Source organism: Lissotriton helveticus, chromosome 9, assembly GCF_964261635.1.
Source record: "Lissotriton helveticus chromosome 9, aLisHel1.1, whole genome shotgun sequence".
Taxonomy (NCBI): Eukaryota; Metazoa; Chordata; class Amphibia; order Caudata; family Salamandridae; genus Lissotriton; species Lissotriton helveticus.
The window spans coordinates 300,766,423-300,790,327 of record NC_136070.1 but is presented as its reverse complement, the minus strand read 5'-3'; positions in this window follow the sequence as shown (position 1 = coordinate 300,790,327).

The window sequence follows — 23,905 nt, the reverse complement described above, 5'->3', positions numbered from 1 at the left end:
GTCGCACTTCTGAACAAGGATGTCACAGCTGGAACTGTTGCATTGCACCGCATCAAGGAAAGCACCGCGCATCCCCCGAGAAGCGTGCCATCGTCAGAGCTGCTGCCATTGCATTTCTGAACAAGGATGTCGCCCCTGTAGTTGTCACATCGTGTGGAAGCTTCACGCAATCGTGGGAGAAGAGTGTCGCAGCTGAAGCTGTTGCCGTCGCACTTTGAACAAGGGTGTTGCTGCTGCAGTCCACGCATCGAATCGAGAACTTCTCGCATCTCCGGAGAAGTGTGCCGCATCTAGAAGACCTTCACGTCTTTATTTCTTTGCACCTGAACTTTGCTGCATTTCCCTCGCTGCGACATTGCTTGTTGTGGAAGCGCAACGCATCGGAAGGTACATTGACGCAAAGTGTCACATCTTAAGAACTGAAATAAGCTAAATCTACCATCTTAAAGTAACAGTATTGTGTATTTTTGTCGTTTATGGTCTTGTGGTAAATCTATATAATGTATACTTATTTTTTATATAAAATCTTGTGAGGTGTCCAACTGTAGTGTTGTCACTGGGTTACTGTATGTGGTCACAAATGCTTCACACACTGCCTCTGAGATAAGCTTGTTTGCTTGTGCCAAGCTACCAAGGGGGTGAGCAGGGGTTATTTAGGAGTGTAATCACCTTATCCTGACTAGAGGCAAGGGTCCCTATTTGTCACAAGTACCTACCTGTGCCAACTATAGACCACCAAATCTAACAGGTGCCATCCAATGTCTCCGGAGAAGGGGTCCCGGACCTGACCAGCACAGAGTTAGTGGCCCCGGATGCACTGCGACCGGCACAGGCACCCAGCCACGGGACAGTGACTTGCAGTGCAGTCAGATGGGCCATGCAACCTGAGCAGGTCACCATTAATGTCCGAGGTGTATGTTGCAGAGGGTTGCGGGGGACAGTGGGAGGTGTCCTCCAGGGCTTGATGCCGAAGGTTTGATATTATCCGGAAGCAGCAAATGGAGGAGTGGAATGCGACAGCCTTATTGCCACCACCAATTCTGTATCAGCTACATGAGGATGAAAACTGGCCCCAAGTCCATAGACTCAGATGCCATCAAAGTTCGACCAGAAAGTGTCCATGACTGTCAGACAACAGATTTAGTGGCCCCGGGGGCTGAGAGGGGATGCAGTTTGCAATGATGCCGGTACACTGATATGAACTCCGCCATTGCTAAATCATGACTCTGTGACCTACTGGACCGCAGTGTAGGCCGCAGGCAGCGGTCAGCAGTGGCCCACAGCCACGTGTCATTGGCTCGCGATGCACAGTGCTAGTGACACCAGGGCAGTTGTTGTTAGTGTAACAACACCTCCGTAACAATGATGCTTTTCTCTCCGCCAAGATGCAAGGTGTCATCCTCTTACGCCTCTCCTTGTGTGCAATGATATGTAATCTGCCTTTGTATACTGAGTGTTCAGTTCCAAATCTGTGACCTACTCGAGCGCAGCCTAGGCCAAGGGCAGTGTAAGCCGGAGGCAGCGGTCAACACGGGCCATTCACCAAGTGTCACCGGCATAGTTTGCTGGCCCCACCGGCCTGCTTAGTTCAGGTTTAGTGGCACCACCTGTTCGGTCACCTCCGTGATTGTGACCCGGCTTTCATCCAGACTGAGCCGCATCTTCCTATTACTCCTCTCCGTGCGACCACTGGTGTGGACTCTGCAATTAGTAATTCATGACTTGGTGCTGGATGTGAGACCTACTGGTCCGCAGGGTAGTCCTGGACCCTCATCCACGTGTCGCCAGCTGGCATTGAACAGGGTTTGTGGCAATACCTGTCGCCGGCTGACGTTGACCAGGGTTTGTGGCAGCACGTGTCGCCGGCTGGGTTTGAACAGGGTTTGTGGCAGCACATGTCGCAGGCTGGCATTGAACAGGGTTTGTAGCAGCACGTGTCGACCAGCTGGCGTTGAACAGGGGTAGTGGCACCACGTGTCGCAAGATGCCCATATAGAACTATGCCTCACGGATCGGGGGTCTGGTGCTGTGGCCGCTGGCCCGGATTTGGGGTCACTGCCATTCAGGAGCCAGGACAGAGTTTCACAAATGGGACCTACTGGGCTGCAGAGGACGCTGGTGGAGTGTGTAAATGAGGAAGGAGTAATGTGGGCCAGTGTTGGGGGCCAGCAATGGTTTGAGCTGGCTGGCTAATTGGCCTTGGGCTTTGAGAATACACAGGCACGGGGTGGGCCCTCCTTGACACACGCTGGTGTCGTCAGGTGATCAGTGTGGCCTGGCTGCGCAGGGTCTGGCCTGATGGGTTTGTGGTCCAGCGAGCCAGGTTACGGCAGGCACACAGGATCACAGGCAACTTCGCTTACAAGGACGGTGTCGGCCTCATGGCGGGGTGGGAGGCGTCGCCCTGGCAGAGAAGTTGGGCTTTACGGAAGAGGACCACGTCCAGGGCTATGTGCTTTTTATTCACACCCCTACACTAGCCTGGCGTTTGCCCGGCCATCCAACTCTGCTCATTCCTACGGTTCCTGCGCATTGTGTTGGACGTACGGGGACTGGGGTGCCAGGGTGATGGTGATGTCCAGGACATGTGTGGGGGACTTGAATGTGACTGGCTGTGAGACTCCATCGACTCTGGCGGGTGTTGGTTGGGGTGTGCCAGGGGCCAACAGGTGCAGCACAGCCAGCAGGTTGGTGTGGGGTGGTATGTTGGTTGTCCGCTGTGTTGGTGCAGTAGGCCTGTTAGGCGATGATGGCCAGGATGCGTAGGATAATTGTCCCTTTCAGCCTGTTGTGGACAGTGGCATTGTCAGGTGTCGGGCCTGTGAGGCAGGTGCGTTTCATGGGGGGCTGCTGTCTTTGTTTGTGCTGCCTCTGTGGTGGTCTGGGGGGGAGGGGTTGCCGGGTGGGTGTTGTGGCCCTGTTGGGTGTCCGGGCTGCATGATGAGTGGTTCCATGGCATCTGTTGCCCTTCCGATGATGCCCTGGACTGGGATCCCTTTTGTGGTGCAGGCTGCCGTCCGACTTTACACCAGGTCAGAGCAGGTGTTAATTTCCTGCTGGTAACGCGCCTTATCGCGTGTTTTGTGTTCTTATCTACGATCTGGCTGGTCGATGGGAATGTTGAGGTGTCGTGTTTTCGTGGCTTTTTGCACGGGAACGCCTACTCTGCATCTCATTAGCGATAGTTGCGGAGGTCCTCTGTGACGATGTTTTTGGTAGCTGCTATCGCGGGTAAACTGGTGCTATGGGCTATTAGCACCAGCTTGTGAATGGGGTGGTAAACTTATCACAACTTTGGCTGCAATAAACTGCCATTATTTCAGCGATAGCTCCTTGTGAACATGAACCCAGAAACATTCTTCTGGACCCTAGTTTTGAGTGTCTTCTGATAGGAGGCTCCCAGCTCAAACCCCACCTTCCTGCTAGCACCTTGTAACAAAGATTTAGGCTGGACACGTCTAAGTGGATTTATGAAAAGGACCATTATTTTACAGAACTGGTCTCAGATCCATCAATTGGAATACACAGCTACAGTCTACAACTTAATTACGAATGCTTTGCAGAGACTCACACCCAGTATGCCAAGATCTTTCGTATGTAATCTGATATCCCACCAGTGGTGACTGAGGAATGCTTGTGCTCTCTGGTTGGGGTATGCACTGGCAATATTCTTCTTACTGGGTTTGGGGCTATAAATTGGAAAAGTTGCCCTGGAGGTTACCTTTAAGAAAGGAAGTAACCAAATAATGAGGATGGACACTGGAGGTGCCCTTACCTGAGGAAGACACTGCATAGGAAACAGTGGCGGCTCGCAGTGGGAGTGCTGCAGGGTGGTCGGGTGGGGCGGGGGAGGGCAGGGTGCGGCGGTATTGGAGCCGGCCATACAACGGCCAGGAGTAATGTAAGGAAATAAATAAAACTATTTACCTTGCGCTTGCAGTGAGCGCAAGGTAAATAGTTGTAATTATTTATTTACTTACTTTACTCCTGGCCGCCGTATGTCCGACTCCACTACCCCCCACCCTGCCTCTCCCCCACATCGCACCACTGCCACTGCAAGCCGCCACTGCTAGGAAAGGAGGACAACAAAGGAGAGGAGGAGTTGGGGAACCGTGACGGCCTCTATAGTACAAGAAGTCCCTTCACCACTCATAACGCCAGGTAAGGCCCTCGTGACTCCAATGCACCTACAGTCTGTGCTGCCCTGTAGAAGCACCAGAGGTCCAGTGACCCTCCAGAAGATCCACAAAATGCTAGTGGGAGATCCCACTGCTAGAAGCCAGCAAGGAGAAACAAGAAGAGCTCATCAATTTCTGACTACAGACTTCAGTTGTACCGGACTGAGCTGTGCCAAGATGGCAAGTGGTGCCTGTACACATGCAGGGAAATCAAAGATCACCTGACTCGACATTGCAACTGATGTGGGCTCCTAACTTTTTTTGAGTGGGGTTATTTTCTGGGTACAAAGAATAAATGGAGGAGCAAGACTCACCAACCGTGAGCAGCACAACCGCTGCAGAGCTACTCTGCCGCTTGTGCAGCCTCCACTTCCTTGACCAAATATATGCTGTCACATGTGCCATGGAACATCTGGGTTGGGGAGAAGAAGTAGACTAGTCTTGCTCTGTGAGCTATGCCAAGTTCACACCACATCATATGGTGAAACTGATGACCAATGACAAACTGCAGGCTTGGCCTGCGTGAACTACTCCCACAGACAGAAAGCTACTGTGACACCATGACCTCAAAGTAGAGGAAGGAGCCGTCACATATCTTGTGGGCGGATCACTTAACTTAAACGATACTTGTGGGTGGAACAGAATGATGAACTGATCTGGACGAGCTCCATCTACACAGTTCTTCTGAGATTTCCCTTGAAGTACTAGGAGCCAATGAGCATTACTTCAGAAGATCTGTGCAAAAATAACAGTATACACTGTTCCACAGATTGCGACTGTTATTGCCTTTCCCCAGTACGCCACTTAACCCTAACATGACACTAAAGGGAGAAAGAGTCTGTAATTCCTGCCAAGAGGTCTGTTCTGCACTGTGACAGATGTGTACAATTGTTGAACTGAAAAAACATTCTCAGGTCGCAGTGGAGTCACTGTGTTTACTTTGGACAGCGACTCCTTCACGTGCCAAGAATGTTACATCAGGACCGAAGTCTTATTGGGACGAGTCAAAACCTTTCCCTTTATAGAAGAAAATATTTCCTTTTAGGAATGCCATTCCTGTAGCCTCAGTGATGTCTCAGTGAGAGAGTTATCTAATGAGATGTATATGCTGTTAGCAGGCGGGCTTGTTTGTATAGTAAGTAGCAGGGCCATTGCAGCTTTTCATTCTTTCAGGGATGCTTAAAGGTGCCTCGTGGGGTTATGTAGCTGTTAAACTCCCGGCATAGGACTGAAATTTTAATGTGCCTGGGTATGCGATTGTTATTCTTATCTGTAAAAGGCTCCAAAGTATGGCGTGTGCATTATAGGATTACTATTCCTATTTATGGGCAGCTGTGGGCTTCCTGCTAAGGGATCTACCATTGCCCGCAGCTCGCGCTGTCTCCGCTCGCGTCCTCCAGCACTTCGTTAATATCAGTTTGCACCTCACACTTCCTTTCAGGAACATAACTCACACATTTTACCAACAAAAAGCTCCATTTGATGCCTATTCCTCTGATGTGCTGTGACAGGGTGCTGTCGACCGTGTTTGCCTGGCAATTTCTCGGAAATCCGATTTGTTGTTGACATTTTCAGGCAGCGTGTCTCGTACAGTGCAGACGTCTGTGAAACACTTAAGTAAATCTGCGCTCGCGCTGCGTACACCCACTGCTGCGGGGACGTCAGAGAGCTTCCTCGCAACCAACCGCAGCATCCATTAGTCTTCACAAATTTGTTTTCTGGCAGCAAGTAATATATATGTGATTAAAATTACATGATGCCTTGAAAAAACATGTCAGGCAGCCGTGCCGAAGCCGTAATTGCACAACAACAGGCATTTAAAGATCCCTCCGCTCAAACCGATCGAGGGGAGAGCAGATAAGATCATCGAAAGTGGCAAGGCTCAGCGCTGTGGAGTGTTGCTTGCTATGACAGTTGCCTACTCGGGATGTGTGATGCTGTAAACACTTTCTCTTGCATACTCCCCGCATTTCTTGAGAATTGTATGATTGCAACTTGTATTATGCATGGCTTTCTTTAGTGAGCATGCGCTAAATTTCGATGCTCAGTTTCTGAGAAGTCGCAATATGAGTTGCAGAGTTATTTGGAGTTTGAGACATGGCATGCACACATTTTCACTGGGGGCCTCGTGTGTATCGAAATGTGACCTAAAATGTGGCTGTTAGATTTGGAAGGGGCCCCCAAGGTAAACCCTGCTAGAGAGATTGTCTATTGTGGAACATGAATGTGATTCTCTTGCTTGTGCAGATTAAGTTGTGAGAATGTTTAGCCTGTGTGTGTGTACTGAGGGCATGAAACCATGTTGGATCCCTTTGTATGAGAATGGTTGACAGGTTGCAGGACAAAGTGGGCTTGATTAGACACTTGTAGTTTGAGAGGGGACCATAGAACATAACTTGCTATTTCCGTTGCAGTGACCGAGGACACAGACAATAGAGGGTGCAGGCAATTGCCCAACTGAAGTGCAGAGGCGGCATTCTCCAGAAAGATAGTTACAGACAATCGTGTGAAGTAGCTTGGTAGAGGAGACCTCTCCTTGTTCATACCGATGTTTTAAATGCCCTAAGAGGGCAACTACGGCTCCACCCTTGTGTCATGAGAACACTGCTGATAAAATACGAATGATGGGAATGTTAGCTCTTGCAACAGATGCCAACACCCTAAATCCAGAACAGACAGAAACTTCTGCAATCCACATTTGCGTCTGTCAATAGGAAATAAATACTGGGTGGTGACCCAGGACAGTTTGCTGAGATTTGTTTGATCAGGGTTCAGAACACAGCCACGTGTCCGATTTTTCTTTGAGCCTTAGAGCTGTGAATTCTGATCGTCAGGTTTCCTTTAGGTTGGAAATAGACCTGCAAAGTCTTGCGTCCTGATAGAAGTGCAGTTTGGGAGAGCCTTGATGGAAGGAGCGTACTTGATGACTTTGTAAGGGATTTTGAAAGCACTTTGGGGGTAGAGCACTGCTTAAAATAATAATACACGGCCCATCTTCTTAGGGTTGCACAGGAGAGTCTCAATAATGACAGCCACATGCACTGCATGTGGACTATAAGAAGCATCAGCCTTCCCAGAGCTGTGGTAGACCCTATGTCCTTACCCCAAATGAGCTGCAAGGTTGCTCCTACTCTTAGAGCTCGGTTCCACCTTCTGGCATGAAGGAGCATTGGCAGGTTAATAACAGAAAAAAGCATGCTGTCCTGAAGCCTGAACTAAGAGATGCCACTATGAATATCGATTAATCCCTTAACTGACCTTTGAACTGAGTGAGCACTGCAGAGCTCTGCTCTGCGCAATTAACAGAACTTGAATTGTTTTACAGCCAAGGGTTGTCGTGCTGCTCCTATAAACCTATATAGGATCTTCGTGTTTAGACAACGTACACTGTAGGATTGGTGTCCAGACTTATTCTAGGCACCTCTACCGGGTATTTTGGCCCGTATACCAGCTAGCTCACAGTGCAACTAGAAACCCCTCTTACCAAGGAGAGAATAGTTCTTGGCAACTATCGAACATGACAACTCTGCCCCATCAGGGATCGTGGATACAGTGCAGTACGTTTTGCTCAGTTACTCGTGCTCATTTTGTCTCAGAGAGATACACAGAATACACGATGGGGACGTTTTCAATAAATATTTATTGAACCAGCCTCTTTCTAGTGTAAAATAAGTGTGCTGAGACAACCATAAGACAGAAACAGATATAAATGGTTATAAGCACCAACTAAGTTAAAGGAGGGTAGATTTCTACCATCGTGCTAAAACAATGAATACAGGCAAGTACATAAAATACATGTAATAATTAAAGCGTCTTGCGTCAATGTGTCAGCATGGAAGGGGGTTTCTCCTCTGACTCCCTCAGCAAGATATGGTGTATATATGTCTAAAGTGAAACCCCCTGGGATATACCTTGCTGTGTCATGTCAGACTAGCTTGACGGAAGGAATGACCCTTATACTTAGTTATTATGCAGGAGATGGTAGGACTCATGTTCTGCTGTGATTCCAAGATTCTTCATGCATAATGAATGAGGCTTAAGCTTTTTGGAGAAAACACCATGTCATCTCTGGACATTACTGTAACTAGGTAAAAGGTCAGTACTAAGAACCGTTATGTATTGTAATGATATGGAGAATATAGGTGAAAGGTTAGGTGAGTACCTGAGCCGATATTGGGGTACCTATATGGAACACAACAGGCTTGAAGGTCCTAGTGCACCCCTACCATGTTTCACCTTTAGACCCTGTTGGACTCCAAATAGCCGAAGCATTGGTCCCTGAAACAGAGCTCCCTTAATCTCACAGGATCACCAGTATTCCTAGGGTAGGCACTTAAGCCCTCTTTTGGGATGTTTCTTTTAAAGATTAAAATGGGGCATTTTGTACTTCTTTATATTTGTTTTGAGGAAAACATGGTACCATGTTTCCCTTAGTTTCAAAACCTATGCCTGGTCATAAACTTAAAAAAATGCATGTAACTCTACAGGTCGGTAGCATTTTTCATGCTGCTGTTACCTACCATCAGTTTCTTTCTCTTCATGCCATAGGCAGTGCTCCAGTATAACAGTGGCATTGGACTTACTCAACTAGGGCTCACTCAGCAAGAGAATGTCTGAATTTAGGAGACTTCTAATGCTCCAGAATGGGCGACAGAAAATCTTGAAAAAGCAAGGTGTACACGCAATGGCATCTTACCACTGGACCTGGACGCAACCGAATTGACCTGAAATAGTTAGCATAACAGATTGGCCATAATGGCCCTACGGAACAGTGTTTGTTTGAAATCTGTAGAAGAACATCAGATAATTCCCAAGCTGTGGGTTCAAGACAGAAAATTACTCCCCCTGAGCTGTGTACCCTACTCTAGTATTGCAAAGAGAAGATGAGCCACAGAAGGCAACAAGTAAAACTGAACAAGATGGTTGCATTTTCCCTGAGTACAAAATCCCATTAAAAAATGTATCTGAAGTAGGGGTGGGAAGAATATTCCATTCTGCCTGTGGCAGAATTTTGTCCACTCTGTATTACTTTTGTATATTGAAGTTCTGGCCAAATTCCGTCAAGCACTGCATTGCAGAATTTTTTCTTGTGTGCGGCTCCAGAATGGTAAGTTGGTGATGGAGATTTGGCACCCCCTAGTGCAATTTCCATTCACTAGGACAGAGCTTTCCAAAGTGTGTGCCGCGACACCATACTGTGTCGCTTCCACTCTGTGGGTGTGTCGCGTGACAATGACCCCCCCCTCGTGTGTGGCAGCCAGGCTCAGACAGCTCCCGGGCACACACACACCCGCATCCGAGCACTTCACAGGTCATTAAAAGACCGTGTGTTAAAGAGGCTTTGTTGATGTTTCACCCCTTCTAAGAGCCCCTGCAGCGCCACTCTACCTCGTGCTTAATGTTTCAGGCCCCCCGCCCTCCCCCGAAATGTGGCTCTAGTTGCGCCTCTGCGCTGGGGGGTGTCCGCTGCTGTTAATATGCTCTGTAGCGCCTCCCTCCACCCTGGGCCCAACAGGCACTAGTCTCGCCTGCCAAGCACCAGCCTTAGCCAGGGGCACTGGCTGCTGCGAACATGATTCCTGCTCCTTGACCTTGTCAGACACCTGGCAGTGGCAGCTTCCAAGCAGTTTCGGAAGGAGTCTCTGCTTGGCGCACTGGTTCAAGGCGCTGCATCTTATTACTTAGAAAACTCAGGCGTTAGCAGAGAGGTGGGGACTCTGTCCAGCCCCAGGTCCATATTTGTATTTGTCTATTTTTTTTATTTATTTCTCAGTTGTTGCATTTAATTATATCACAACCAACGGCTCCTTGTAATGCACAAACAGCAGAGGCAATGCTTTTCCAGGAGCGGCTTACGCGAGAAGTTCCTGAGAGAAGAGTAATGGCGAAAGGGTGGTAGAGATATGGGGGGGGGGAGATACTGAAGGATGGAGAGAGGGGGCGAGAGACATACCGAGGGAGAGAAACACAGAGAGGGAGAGAGACTGAAGGATGGAGAGAGAGAGATAAAGTGAGATAAAGAGAGAGGAGGGATAGCGAGGGGGGAGAGAGAGGGGGGGAGAGAGACTGAAGGATGGAGACGGAGAGAGATAGGAAGAGAGAGAGCGGAGAGAGAGATACTGAAGGATGGAGAGAGAGGGTGAAAGAGATACTGAGGGAGAGCCAGAGAGAGAGAGAGAAAGAGAGAAAGATAGGGGGAGAGGGTAGGAGGGAGAAAGAGGGAGAGAGAGGGAGAGAGGGAGGGAGAGGGAGAGAGGGAGAGAAGAAGAGGAGTGAGAGAGGAAGAGGAGTGAGAGTGAGATGGAGAGGAGAAAGAGGAGGGAGAGGGGGAGAGAGGGAGAGGAGGGAGAGGAGGGAGAGGGAGAGGAGTGAGAGGGAGAGGAGTGAGAGGAGAGAGAGGGAAAGGAATGAAAGGAAGAGGAGTGAGAGGGAGACAGAGGGAGAGAGAGGGAGAGGAGGGAGAGGAGTGAGAGGGAGAGGAGGGAGAGGAAGAGGAGTGAGAGGGAGACGGAGAGGGAGAGGAGGGAGAGGAGTGAGAGGAAGAGGAGTGAGAGGGAGACGGAGGGAGAGAGAGGGAGAGGAGGGAGAGGGAGAGGAGTGAGAGGAAGAGGAGTGAGAGGGAGACGGAGGGAGAGAGAGGGAGAGGAGGGAGAGGAGTGAGAGGGAGAGGAGGGAGAGGAAGAGGAGGGAGATGGAGACGGAGAGGGAGAGGGAGGGAGAGGAGAGAGAGGGAGAGGAGGGAGAGGGAGAGGAGAGAGAGGAAGAGGAGTGAGAGGGAGAGGAGGGAGAGGGAGAGGGAGAGGAGTGAGAGGAAGAGGAGTGAGAGGGAGACGGAGGGAGAGAGAGGGAGAGGAGGGAGAGGGAGAGGTGGGAGAGGGAGAGGAGGGAGAGGAAGAGGAGTGAGAGGGAGACGGAGAGGGAGGGAGAGGAGAGAGGGAGAGGAGGGAGAGGAAGAGGAGGGAGAGAGGGATAGAGGAGGGATAGGAAAGGGAGAGAGGGAGATAGAGAGAGGAGGAGGAGTGAGAGGGAGACGGAGAGGGAGAGGAGGGAGAGGAGGGAGAGGGAGAGGAGTGAGACGGAGAGGAGGGAGAGAGAGGGAGAGGAAGAGGAGAGAGAGAGAGGGAGAGGAAGAGGAAGAGGAGGGAGAGAGGGAGAGGAGGTAGAGAGAGGGAGAGGAGGGAGAGGAGACAGGGGTAGAGGAGACAGAGGGAGAGGAGACAAAGGGAGAGGAGACAGAGGAGACAGAGGGAGAGGAGGGAGAGGGAGAGAGAGAGGGAGAGGAGGGAGAGGAGTGAGAGGAAGAGGAGTGAGAGGGAGACAGAGAGGGAGAGGAGGGAGGGGGAGAGGAGGGAGAGGGAGAGGAGTGAGACGAGGAGGAGGGAGAGAGAGGGAGAGGAAGAGGAGGGAGAGGGAGAGGAAGAGGAGGGAGAGAGGGAGAGGAGGTAGGGAGAGGGAGAGGAGGGAGAGGAGACAGAGGGAGAGGAGACAGAGGGAGAGGAGACAGAGGGAGAGGAGACAGAGGGAAAGGAGAGAGAGGGAGAGGAGGGAGAGGGAGAGAGAGAGGGAGAGGAAGGAGTGAGAGGAGGGAGAGGGAGAGGAGGGAGAGGGAGAGGAGGGAGAGGGAGAGGAAGAGGAGTGAGAGGAGGGAGAGGGAGAGGAGGGAGAGGGAGAGGAGGGAGACAGAGAGGAGGGAGAGAGAGGGAGAGGAGGGAGAGGAAGAGGAGCGAGAGAGGGAGAGGAGCGAGAGAGGGGGAGGGAGAGGAGTGAGAGGGAGACGGAGGGAGAGAGAGGGAGAGGAGGGAGAGGGAGAGGTGGGAGAGGGAGAGGAGGGAGAGGAAGAGGAGTGAGAGGGAGACGGAGAGGGAGGGAGAGGAGAGAGAGGGAGAGGAGGGAGAGGAAGAGGAGGGAGAGAGGGATAGAGGAGGGATAGGAAAGGGAGAGAGGGAGATAGAGAGAGGAGGAGGAGTGAGAGGGAGACGGAGAGGGAGAGGAGGGAGAGGGAGAGGAGGGAGAGGGAGAGGAGGGAAAGGAGTGAGATGGAGAGGAGAGGGAAGGAGAGGAGGGAGAAGAGGGAGAGGGAGAGGAGGGAGAGGAGACAGGGGGAGAGGAGACAGAGGGAGAGGAGACAAAGGGAGAGGAGACAGAGGAGACAGAGGGAGAGGAGGGAGAGGGAGAGAGAGAGGGAGAGGAGGGAGAGGAGTGAGAGGAAGAGGAGTGAGAGGGAGACGGAGAGGGAGAGGAGGGAGAGGGAGAGGAGGGAGAGGGAGAGGAGTGAGCCGAGGAGGAGGGAGAGAGAGGGAGAGGAAGAGGAGGGAGAGGGAGAGGAAGAGGAGGGAGAGAGGGAGAGGAGGTAGGGAGAGGGAGAGGAGGGAGAGGAGACAGAGGGAGAGGAGACAGAGGGAGAGGAGACAGAGGGAAAGGAGAGAGAGGGAGAGGAGGGAGAGGGAGAGAGAGAGGGAAGGAGAGGAGGGAGAAGAGGGAGAGGGAGAGGAGGGAGAGGGAGAGGAGTGAGATGGAGAGGAGGGAGAGAGAGGGAGAGGAGGGAGAGGAAGAGGAGTGAGACGAGGAGGAGGGAGAGAGAGGGAGAGGAAGAGGAGGGAGAGGGAGAGGAAGAGGAGGGAGAGAGGGAGAGGAGGTAGGGAGAGGGAGAGGAGGGAGAGGAGACAGAGGGAGAGGAGAGGGAAGGAGAGGAGGGAGAAGAGGGAGAGGGAGAGGAGGGAGAGGGAGAGGAGTGAGATGGAGAGGAGGGAGAGAGAGGGAGAGGAGGGAGAGGAAGAGGACCAAGAGAGGGAGAGGAACAAAAGAGGGGGAGGGAGAGGAGTGAGAGGGAGAGGGGAGAGAGGGAGAGGAGGGAGAGGGAGAGGAGTAAGAGGGAGAGTAGAGAGAAGGAGAGGAGGGAGAGGAGGGAGAGGAAGGATGAGAGGTAGAAGAGGGAGAGGGAGAGGAGGGAGAGGAGTGAGACAGAGAGGAGGGAGAGAGAGGAGGAAGAAGAGGGAGAGAGGGAGAGAGGGAGAGGAGGGAGAGAGGGAGAGAGGGAGAGGAGGGAGAGAGGGAGAGGAGGGAGAGAAGGAGAGGAGGGAGAGAGGGAAAGGAGGGAGAGAGAGGGAGAGGAGGGAGAGGGAGAGGAGACAGAGGGAGAGGAGACAGAGGGAAAGGAGACAGAGGGAGAGGAGGGAGAGGGAGAGAGAGAGGGAGAGGAGGAAGAGGGAGAGGAGTGAGAGGAAGAGGAGTGAGAGGGAGACGGAGAGGGAGAGGAGGGAGAGGGAGAGGAGGGAGAGGGAGAGGAGTGAGACGAAGAGGAGGGAAAGAGAGGGAGAGGAAGAGGAGGGAGAGAGAGGGAGAGGAAGAGGAGGGAGAGAGGGAGAGGAGGTAGAGAGAGGGAGAGGAGGGAGAGGAGACAGAGGGAGAGGAGACAGAGGGAGAGGAGACAGAGGGAAAGGAGACAGCGGGAGAGGAGGGAGAGGGAGAGAGAGAGGGAGAGGAGGGAGTGAGAGGAGGGAGAGGGAGAGGAGGGAGAGGGAGAGGAAGAGGAGTGAGAGGAGGGAGAGGGAGAGGAGGGAGAGGGAGAGGAGGGAGACGGAGAGGAGGGAGAGAGAGGGAGAGGAGGGAGAGGAAGAGGAGCGAGAGAGGGAGAGGAGCGAGAGAGGGAGAGGGAGAGGAGTGAGAGGGAGACAGAAAGGAGAGAGAGGGAGAGGAGGGAGAGGACTGAGATGGAGAGGAGAGGGAAGGAGAGGAGGGAGAAGAGGGAGAGGGAGAGGAGGGAGAGGGAGAGGAGTGAGATGAAGAGGAGGGAGAGAGAGGGAGAGGAGGGAGAGGAAGAGGACCAAGAGAGGGAGAGGAACAAAAGAGGGAGAGGGAGAGGAGGGAGAGGAGAGAGAGGGAGAGGAGGGAGAGGGAGAGGAGTAAGAGGGAGAGTAGAGAGAAGGAGAGGAGGGAGAGGAGGGAGAGGAAGGATGAGAGGTAGAAGAGGGAGAGGGAGAGGAGGGAGAGGAGTGAGACAGAGAGGAGGGAGAGAGAGGAGGAAGAAGAGGGAGAGAGGGAGAGGAGGGAGAGAGGGAGAGAGGGAGAGGAGGGAGAGAAGGAGAGGAGGGAGAGAAGGAGAGGAGGGAGAGAGGGAAAGGAGGGAGAGAGAGGGAGAGGAGGGAGAGGGAGAGGAGACAGAGGGAGAGGAGGGAGAGGAGTGAGAGGGAGAAGGAGAAGGAGACAGAGAGGAGGGAGAGAGAGGGTGAGGAGTGAGACGGAGAGGAAGAGGAGGGAGTGGAAGAGGAGGAAGAGGAGGGAGAGAGGGAGAGGAGCGAGAGAGGGAGAGGAGGGAGGGGAGTGAGAGGGAGACTGAGAGAAGAGAGAGGGAGAGGAGGGAGAGGGAGAGGAGACAGGGAGAGGACGGAGAGGAGAGAGAGGGAGAGGAGGAAGAGGAAAAGGAGGGAGAGAGGGAGAGGGAGAGGAGAGAGAGAGGGAGAGGAGGGAGAGGAGAGAGAGATGGGAGAGGGAGATTGCAGGAATACTCCCCAGAAGCCCCTGTAGGAGGTTCGGCTCGCTCACTGCGCTCGCTCGCATTACCGTGTCACAAGATGAAGATTGTCGAAGAGGTGTGTCACTGACGGGGAAAGTTTGGAAAGCTGTGCACTAGGAGAACATCTGGATCTGGCGAGATTTTCCTAACTTGGACAGTCACGACCATTCAAGGTCAGAAGGTTGCCACTCGAGTAGAAAATCTACTGAAGCAGGAGCAAAATTATCTCAAGTAGCTGCACCCTCTGGGGCACCACATGGTACCGTATGTGCTGATTTTTCAGTGCGGAGTGTGCTATTGGTGCTAAATCACAGTGCATTCACAGCTCATGCAGCGCAACATACCTATTTCCTTCCATTGGCAGAACTCCATGGAAATTTGTGGAGTTTTTATGTAACTCAGTGGAATTCTGCTGAGACAAATTCCGCAAGTTCTGCCCACTCCTACTCTGAAGCCCAACTGCAGAGTGCACTCTAAAAATATACAAATATTGACGTAGTTTATGCCCTTTGTCTTTTAGTCTTGCTGTGTTTATGCAGTGTTCACAAGGCAGGAAACAATGATGGTTTTAAAGTTAGCAAAGTTGAATTGAGCGTAGTTTTCATTGCACCACACAGGGCTATGCATTGAAATGGGTTTTTCAGCTGAGGTTAAATATCCCAGCTCATCAACTTCACGGATGGAAAGTCCTTGATTATCAGGCAAACAATTGACCCAACCTACTTAGCGACAGTGAGGTAGAAAACTAGCAGCCTGATTCATCAAGCTAAATTGCACTGGCAAAGGGCAAGATTCTCAGAATCTTGCCTTTTGCAAATGCAATTTTTGCATTTGGGATTCATCATCCCAAATGCAAAATTCGCTATTAAAGAATTCGCACATTTGCGAAGAATAGCATTTAAGGAATCTCTATTTGAGATTCCTTAAATGCAATTCATGAATCATTTTTAAATTGCGAAATTGCAATTTTGGGCCGCTATTTACCGAGAGGTCAGACCTCGTGGTAAATAGCAAAAACTTAGAAAAATGCATTTAAATGCATTTTTCTAAGTTGCATGTTACACACACACATGTCCTTTGGACATTTGTGTGCGCAACACCAATGTAGATTACATTTCAGGGGTGCTACAGGGTGTCCTTTGGACACCCCTGCACCCTTGAAATCGCATCCTTATTTGCGATTAGCAATTTGCTAATCGCAAATAAGGAAGATGTAGGAATTGCAATATTTTTTGCAATTCCTACATGAATCCCGTTTTGCAAGTCCTTAATAGCGATTCCTTATGAATCGCTATTAGGGGCTCGCAAAACGGGAGAATGATGAATCTGGCTGTAGATCCCTTCCCTTCTTCGCAACAGTGGAGAGCCATTCTCTACAGCAAAATCCCCCAGCACATGCGATACTTAGTGATGCCTTCGGATTTTTTTACCCCCCCCCCAGATATTTACAATTGTGGCCACTCGTAATACTCGCAGGTGAGCCAGCAAATCATGATTCTTATTTTGCTTATGTATCACGCTGAAATTGTGATATACGGTAAATTCCTTTTGAATGACCATCAATATAATCTTTTACAGATAATCTGCGTTTAAAATTCAGGTAAACCATTCTATTAATTCAAAACTGCTTATGTTTTTCACTAATAATAAACTCACAGAATATAAGAAGCTTGTACAATCCTTTTATTTGTAGATCGACTGTAACCTACAGAATATTCCACCCGATTTAATTTCTATCGAGCTACCCTACGCCAGTGGTAAGAAACACTCAAATTAAATGACATAAAATTCAAATTACAAAAGCCTCCGCGGCATCTTTAGTAATTAAGTTTCCTTCTTTTTTTCAACAGACCCCCGACGAAGGGGCCTGAGCCCCGAAATGCATTGGGTTTTTTACAATATATTGTTTTGTGAAACATGTATTCATGATATAATGATGTAACTGTCTAAATTTGGAAATAATGTTCATCGTGTAACAAATGTATGAATAATAATGAAACAATGATGAATTATTGATAAAGCTGTTTCGAAACGTATAATTGGAGAATTTGAGCTTTCTTGTAGTGCGCGCTAGAGCCCTGGTGACCTTTTTGGGACCAGGCCAAACACATTTTGATTTACACAGTTAGCAGGCACTAATCTAGCGCAGCACACCTACCGAACAAATATTGAGCCATGTCAAAACAGAGTGCAATACCCATATTCATTCAATCACAAATAAGGAACATGTAGGAATCGCAATATTTTTTGCAATTCCTACATGAATCCCGTTTTGCAAGTCCTTAATAGCGATTCCTTATGAATCGCTATTAGGGGCTCGCAAAACGGGAGAATGATGAATCTGGCTGTAGATCCCTTCCCTTCTTCACAACAGTGGAGAGCCATTCTCTACAGCAAAATCCCCTAGCACATGCGTCTTCTTAGATGGCAGGGTATCTTAATGAGGTGTGGATAGTTCACAGTATGCACTATCTAAAGCAGTTATATTTCACATGAATAAACATTGCAACATAAGAAATATACCGTTTTGTAAAAGCGAATATTCTTAATGCATGCAAAATGAATTAGAGATTTGGGGCCATATTATATATATGGCAGACTTTCCCTGCTTGCGCCATGGTGCATCTTTTAAAAGGTGTAGTGGGAGCAAACAGGGAAGTGCATCCTAATATGTGTAATACACTGTCCCCAGGGCAGCTGTGTACTCGCAATGCCCTGGAGGCAGAGCGTTCAAGTGAAATGCAGCGAGACTTCTTCAAAGCTGCTCCACATTTCACAATGCTACGACATGCTGCCTGTACTTTGAAGTGGGGAGGGAGGTCTCCTTGCAAATGGGTGCAGTGAGTGACTGCACCCACCTACAGGGTCTGGGGTCCACAGGATGCCCTTTCTCTTGTCCAATCGGCTGTCTTTAGGAGGCACACTGAAAGTGCATCACCATTTTGTTGCGCACTGTCAGTGCACCTCCGATAGGCGTGTTTGCCTCTGAGCCCATGTTAGTAATTTGATGCGGGCGCAGAGGCAAAGCGTTTCCCTGATTTGCATGGGGTCAAACCGCCATGCAAATAAGGAAAGACTCTCTCCTGATAGCGCTAGTGCTGCATGTAAGTCAGCACTATCAGCATTAAAGAAGGGGACACGCAAGCCTCTGCAGCCCCTTCTGTAATACCATTGTGTCCCAAGGACACACAGAGCAGCCAGACACGCCCATCATACCCCAAGGCATAATGTATAATATGGCACCTGGAATGTAAAGAGTGACTGCATCACTGACATGGATTTTCTTAATGGCTCTAGTCATGCTGAGAAATCCATCAGTGTTTTTGCCTATAATAATAAGTTCATGAATATAGTGCTAGTGGAGCCCCTTTTCAGAGTTCGTTTTAAATGATTGCCAGGCCAGATCTTGTCAGGACCTGCCCCACTATAAGCCCTGCGATGAAGAATAACATATTAAAACAGTGCATTGCCAACAAGCATCAAAACGGTGCCAATTCCATCTATTAGAAGTCATTAAGGGCCAGATGTAGGTAACACATTTTTACCGACTCTAAAATACCGATTTTTACCGAATCGGTATTTAAGAAAAGTGAAACGAGATGTAGGTCAAAATCCGGTAAAAAATACCGATTCGGTAAAAATCGGTAACCCATGCACGGTAATCACCGAATCGGCATTTACCGATACTGCAAATACCGAGTCGGTAAGTCACATGCAATCCTATGGGCCCAGATGCCCATAGGAATGCATTGAAACAACCGACTCGGTATTTACCGACCGGTAAATACCGAGTCGGTAAATACCGAGTCGGTAAATACCGAGTCGGGGATACAAATATCAGGCAGTTGAAGTATCAACCAATCAGGTGTCTCCATCCCGCCCCTCAGCCAACCAACAGAGCAATAGACCAATCCTGTGCATCGACCCCACCCCACAACCAGGAAGTGGCCACACCCATGCAGGTGCAGTGTAACTGATCACACAGGAGAGCAGACTCACAGAGACAGCCAGTTGTGAAGCAGATCCCTGCAGGTTAACCAAATGGAGCAACAAGACTCACAGAGGGATGGACCTGAGAGGAAGAGGAAGATGAAGTTTAGCACTGGAGAACTGCAGGTGCTGGTGGAGGAGGTAGTGAAGCACTACCCAAGAATATTTGGAAAACATTCCCTGCAGGTACCAGAGGCTGTGAAGAGGAGCACCTGGCTGGGGATCCAGACTAAAATCAACGCCATTGGAGTCACCAACAGGGAAGTGGACGACCTAAAAAAACGATGGTACGATCTAAGGATCGTCACGAAGAAAAAACTGGCTGCAAGAAGGAAGGAATCCAATTTAACAGGTGGTGGGAAGAACAAGGCACCTACACTCACAGACCTTGAAGAGCTAGTGGAGTCCACATTGGAGCCAGATTGCGTCCTGGGGATTGGTGATGCAGACAGCTCAGCCCGAGCTGCAGCTAAGAAAGGTAAGGGACATGTCCATCATCCCACACCCCCTGCCTGTGTACCTCCCCCAATGTGTCTATGTAATAAGGAAATCCAGTCCTGACTTTAGTACTCACCTGCAATGCATTATGGGAGTGGTAGTCATTAGAATACCCATATGAACAGTCACCATTAAATTTCGTCAGGCATGCCACACAATACAAGCAGACACATGGGAGGAGCAGAAAATAGTGATGTGAAAGTGTAATTTAATGTTCATAAACAAGGTGAAAGCACCACTAAGATACTGTTCATGTCTGTCCACAGGAGAGACATCACGCAAGTCCCAGCAGTTGAGGGAGAAGACACATCCCCAAAAGGATAGCACTGCGGAAGAAGGCAGGGATGCTGGGCCCAGCAGTGCAAAACCCACAGCGCCATGCGCACAAGCAGCAGACATACCAGAGGCAGATGACACAATGCAACTGGAAGCATCTCCTGTGCTCATAGGCTCACCACTACCTGCGGAAATACAGTCACACACACCAGCTGACTCTGAGGTGTCTGAAATCCTCAGGCCTGTGAGGCATGAGGGACCCCCTCATAGGATCCTACAAACATCCTCGGATGAGGAAGGGGAAGATGATGAGGCAATGCAGTCTTTGGCAGGGAATGCACCAGGGCACACATCCACTACTGTCAGGCCATCAGAAGGAACAAGATGTCGCAGGGTCCGGGAGTCATGCGGCAGTGGCCGTGATGAGAGTGTGTTCCAAGGCCTCGAGACCACAATGGTGAAGGTCCAGCGCCTGCAGGCAAGAGGGATCAGTGCAGTACACAGGCAGATGCGAATTATGAACAGCAAATTCACAGACTTTAACAATGGAATCACATCAATGGCAGACAGCATGAGGGAAATGGCAGAGGGAGTCAGGGAAATGTCTCAGTCTGTGGCGACACTGTGTGAGGAACTGAGAGAGGACCGTGCACAAAGGCGCAGGGAGAGCTATCGCACACATCATGAGACAAGGGGAATGCGCCATCTAGCAACTGCGACTTCACTCATGTGTCGCCGTTCAGTTGCAATGCAGGAGGGCCTGGTGCACTGCTGTACGGATCTATCCCGGGGGATGGGGAGAGTCACTACAGCACTTGAAGTGCTGCTGACTAACCAGTCAGCCACCACAGGACTAGAAGCAGTTGGGGACACAGATACCCCTAGTAGCAGGAGGAGCACCCCAGCCCCTGAAGTAAGGAGGAGCAGCAGACGCCAGAGTGCCGGCGCAGGCACAGCAGACTCTGAACCTAATCAACATCAGGCAGCACGCCTGGGTGTTCTTGGACGCAAGCAGTGAGTCAGACTTTTGCTCATGGACATGTGAGGGTGACGTAACCCCCGTCCACACAGTAGTGCTGGGCACACTAGTATGTGTATTGTGTGTCTCATGTCATTTCGACGTAGTGCTAAATTAAACTACGTGCTTTGAAATACAATACGTGCTTTGTCTCTATACTTACTCAGAAGTAGTTGTGTGTGATTTCTGCCCGTCTCTGTCTACCGTCTGTGGGTGTTGGTCCTCCTACTGGGTTGGCTGATGGTAGTGCCTGCTCATCATCATGGTCTTCATAGTCCTCCAATTCCACCTCTGTGCCCCTCTTAGTAGCGAGGTTGTGCAACATCGCACACGTAGCAATAATCTTACAGCACGTTACAGGTGAGTACTGGCGTGCCCCCCCACTTTTGTGGAGGCAGCGGAACCGGCTCTTCAAGAGGCCAAAGGTGTGCTCAATGATGTTGCGGGTGGATTTATGTGCCACATTGTAACGTCTCTGGCTGGGGGTTGTTGGGTTGAGGTAGGGTGTCAGGACGAAGGAACGGAGTGCATATGCACTATCCCCCAAAGTGGAAGACAAAATATACATTACTCAGATGCACACATTGACATACGTCTGCTTCATCTATCAAGGGAGTGTCACCCATTTCTTTACCTAGCAGGTATCCTTCCCCGAATTCACCCGCTGTCAGGCGGGTATAGATCCCACTGTTCTGGAAGATAAATGAATCGTGGGTACTTCCTGGGTATCTGGCTACTATGTCTGTGATGAAGAACTTGGCATCACAGATTGCTTGAACATTAATCGTGTGTGTTGACTTCCTGTTCCTGTATATGTGCTCTGTGGCAGCAGGGGGGCAAATGGGGATGTGGGTCCCATCAATGCAGCCAATCACGTGTGGGAAGTTTGCCATGAGGTAAAAGTCAGTCTTGGTCCTGAGCAAGTACGCATCAGTGTCTGGGAAGTGGATGTACTGATCCATTCTTTGCATAATGGCATCCAGGAACTTTTTGAAAAAACACGACAGGCAGCTCTGGGACACCCCACCTGCCGCTGCAACTATACTCTGGTAGCTCCCGGATGCTAGGAGGTGTATGCTACAGAGCACCTGGACATGGGGTGGGATGGCATGGGCCCTTGGTCTTGGGTGGTCCAGGAGTGGATGCAGGTCCCTGATCAGGTCCATGATGGTTTCAGGGTGCAGTCTGTATCTCTGCAGTATCTCTGGCTCTGTCAATTGGATGAGTGTAATCCTTAGCCTATATACCTCTTCCTCCCTTCTCCATTCCCTCTCACCTGCTGCCTGTAGCCTTAGTCGTGTTGCTATGACGTAAAATGCCGCCATTCTGTTTCCTGTGTTGCATTTTGGGGTCCTTTTTTATAGGCTGCACCTGATTACCACCTGCTTGCAATCCATGTTAATTACCGACTCTTAATTACCGAATTTTGAAAAATTCGGTATTTTAAGGCTCTCCTACATCTCGATGGCATGGTATTTTCCATTTCGTATATTCCGACTCGGTAATTTTACCGGGTCGGAACTTTTACCGCCACGGTATTTCTTCCGACTCGGTAATTTTACCGAGTCGGAACTTTTACAGACTCGGTAATTGTTCCGACTCGGTAATTTTACAGAGTCGGTACTTTTACCGACTCAGTTTCTTTACCGAGCCGGTAATCTACCGATTCGGTATTTTTACCGGTTTTCGGCGACCTACATCTCATTTTCCGAATACCGGTCGGTAACGGCCGAAAACACCGATTTTCGGCCGTTACCGACCGGTATTAGGCTACCTACATCTGGCCCTTAACCCTTTAACCACGGCGGAAATTCTGCTGTCTCCCGATTTTGGTAAAATTCTGTAAATGTGAATGTTTATAGTGAAAATCACTTCCTATTGAAACATCCCCAAAATCGATTTACTCATGTCAAGAAAACGTGTAAATGTGACTTGATATAAAAGTTTTTACATATCTAGGTGAATTAGCCATTGACTCCCCACTCCTCTCAAGAAGTAGTTTTCTGCACACTTAAGGGCGTACGAGGCTCAGCTACCTCAAAATGTACTAAGTGGATAGGGCCAGGATTGCGCATGCTCGCAGAGACCTTATAAGGCATGGTTAAAGAGGGCATTTGCCCAGGGCACCCATCCTGCTAGTGGTCCCCTAGGAAATTGAACTTTCTCTCTATTTAACCTCTGTCCATTTTATTCATCTGTCTAAAACTCTTTCCCTATCTACCTGACTCCAACCATGTCGCTCTACCAAATGTCATCTTAAGGATTTTGGGGGTCCCGGGCAAGACGAATTTCAACCTTTTTTATACCACCCTGTTAAAGTTTAACATATAATTTACTAATGTTTGGTATCAGACAGGCTTGAATTGGCTCTAAATGGATAATGCAAATTCAATTTACGAAGGTCTCTAAAATATGTTTTCCCAGAGTCCACAAAATCATTATGATAACTTTGTATGCTCCACGCCATTTAAGGAACTTTACTAATAGCATTTAGTAGTAATATTTAAATCTGTAGAGTGGCGCAGAAAAAGTCAGATTCTGTTTTTAAAATAGAAATGATACTTTTCGCCCTAAAAATGGCTCCAGGTCAGTTGCTAGTTTGACGTATAGAGTGCTTTTGCCCGTGAACAAGGCATTTCCATTAACCCTGTCTGATTGCATTAATCCCAGCCTGTGACTCTGGAAGGAAAAGGTGATTTAGATTTAATGCTAATTGTAGGCTCTGAGTCTCCTGTAGGATTTAGACTGTCAGGTAAATAAGTCACAATTGCAAAAGGTCAGAGGTCGATTTAACCCACCACCACAAGTGCCTTGCTATTCATGTCAGATTTCTACGCGGCTTAACCAGATAAGATTCCTAGCTTGTGCTGACTTTGAATCAGATTCAGAGGAGAGATGAAACAGACGCAAATATGTGCCTTTATGTCAAGCTCTTGCTAGACAAGGAAGATAATCAAGTTTCTCATCAGTATACTTGGGCCAAGTAAAGTTACTGAAATTGCAACTCGTGCTCAAAATGTCTTTTGGACCATTTGATTTGAAGGAGGAACAGCTTTTTATCGCATAGAAGGCCTCAAAACCCTTTTTAGGTCCAGCCTGGGCGGCGCGTGCGCTGCTCTGTGGCATGCTGCATTGGAGTATGGAATAGAAGTCCCGCCCACTCTCCGCCCATATTTGTCATTGGCTTGTGTCATTGCCCTTCGTAAATGCTGGCTTCTGATTTGTTATTAGGCTTGTTAGTCCCTCCTTAGTACCGCCTTGTCTTCATTTGTAACCTCCCAAGAGGACTGTCCCTTTTACTTCAGTTCTTACATGTCTTACATGTCTGTAAGCACTATTTTCTTTAATGAGTTTCTCCTACTGCAGGCATGACATGCTTTTCTGCAATATTCAGCTCACCATGCGTGCTTTCACTTTCTGAGCATGCGGGAC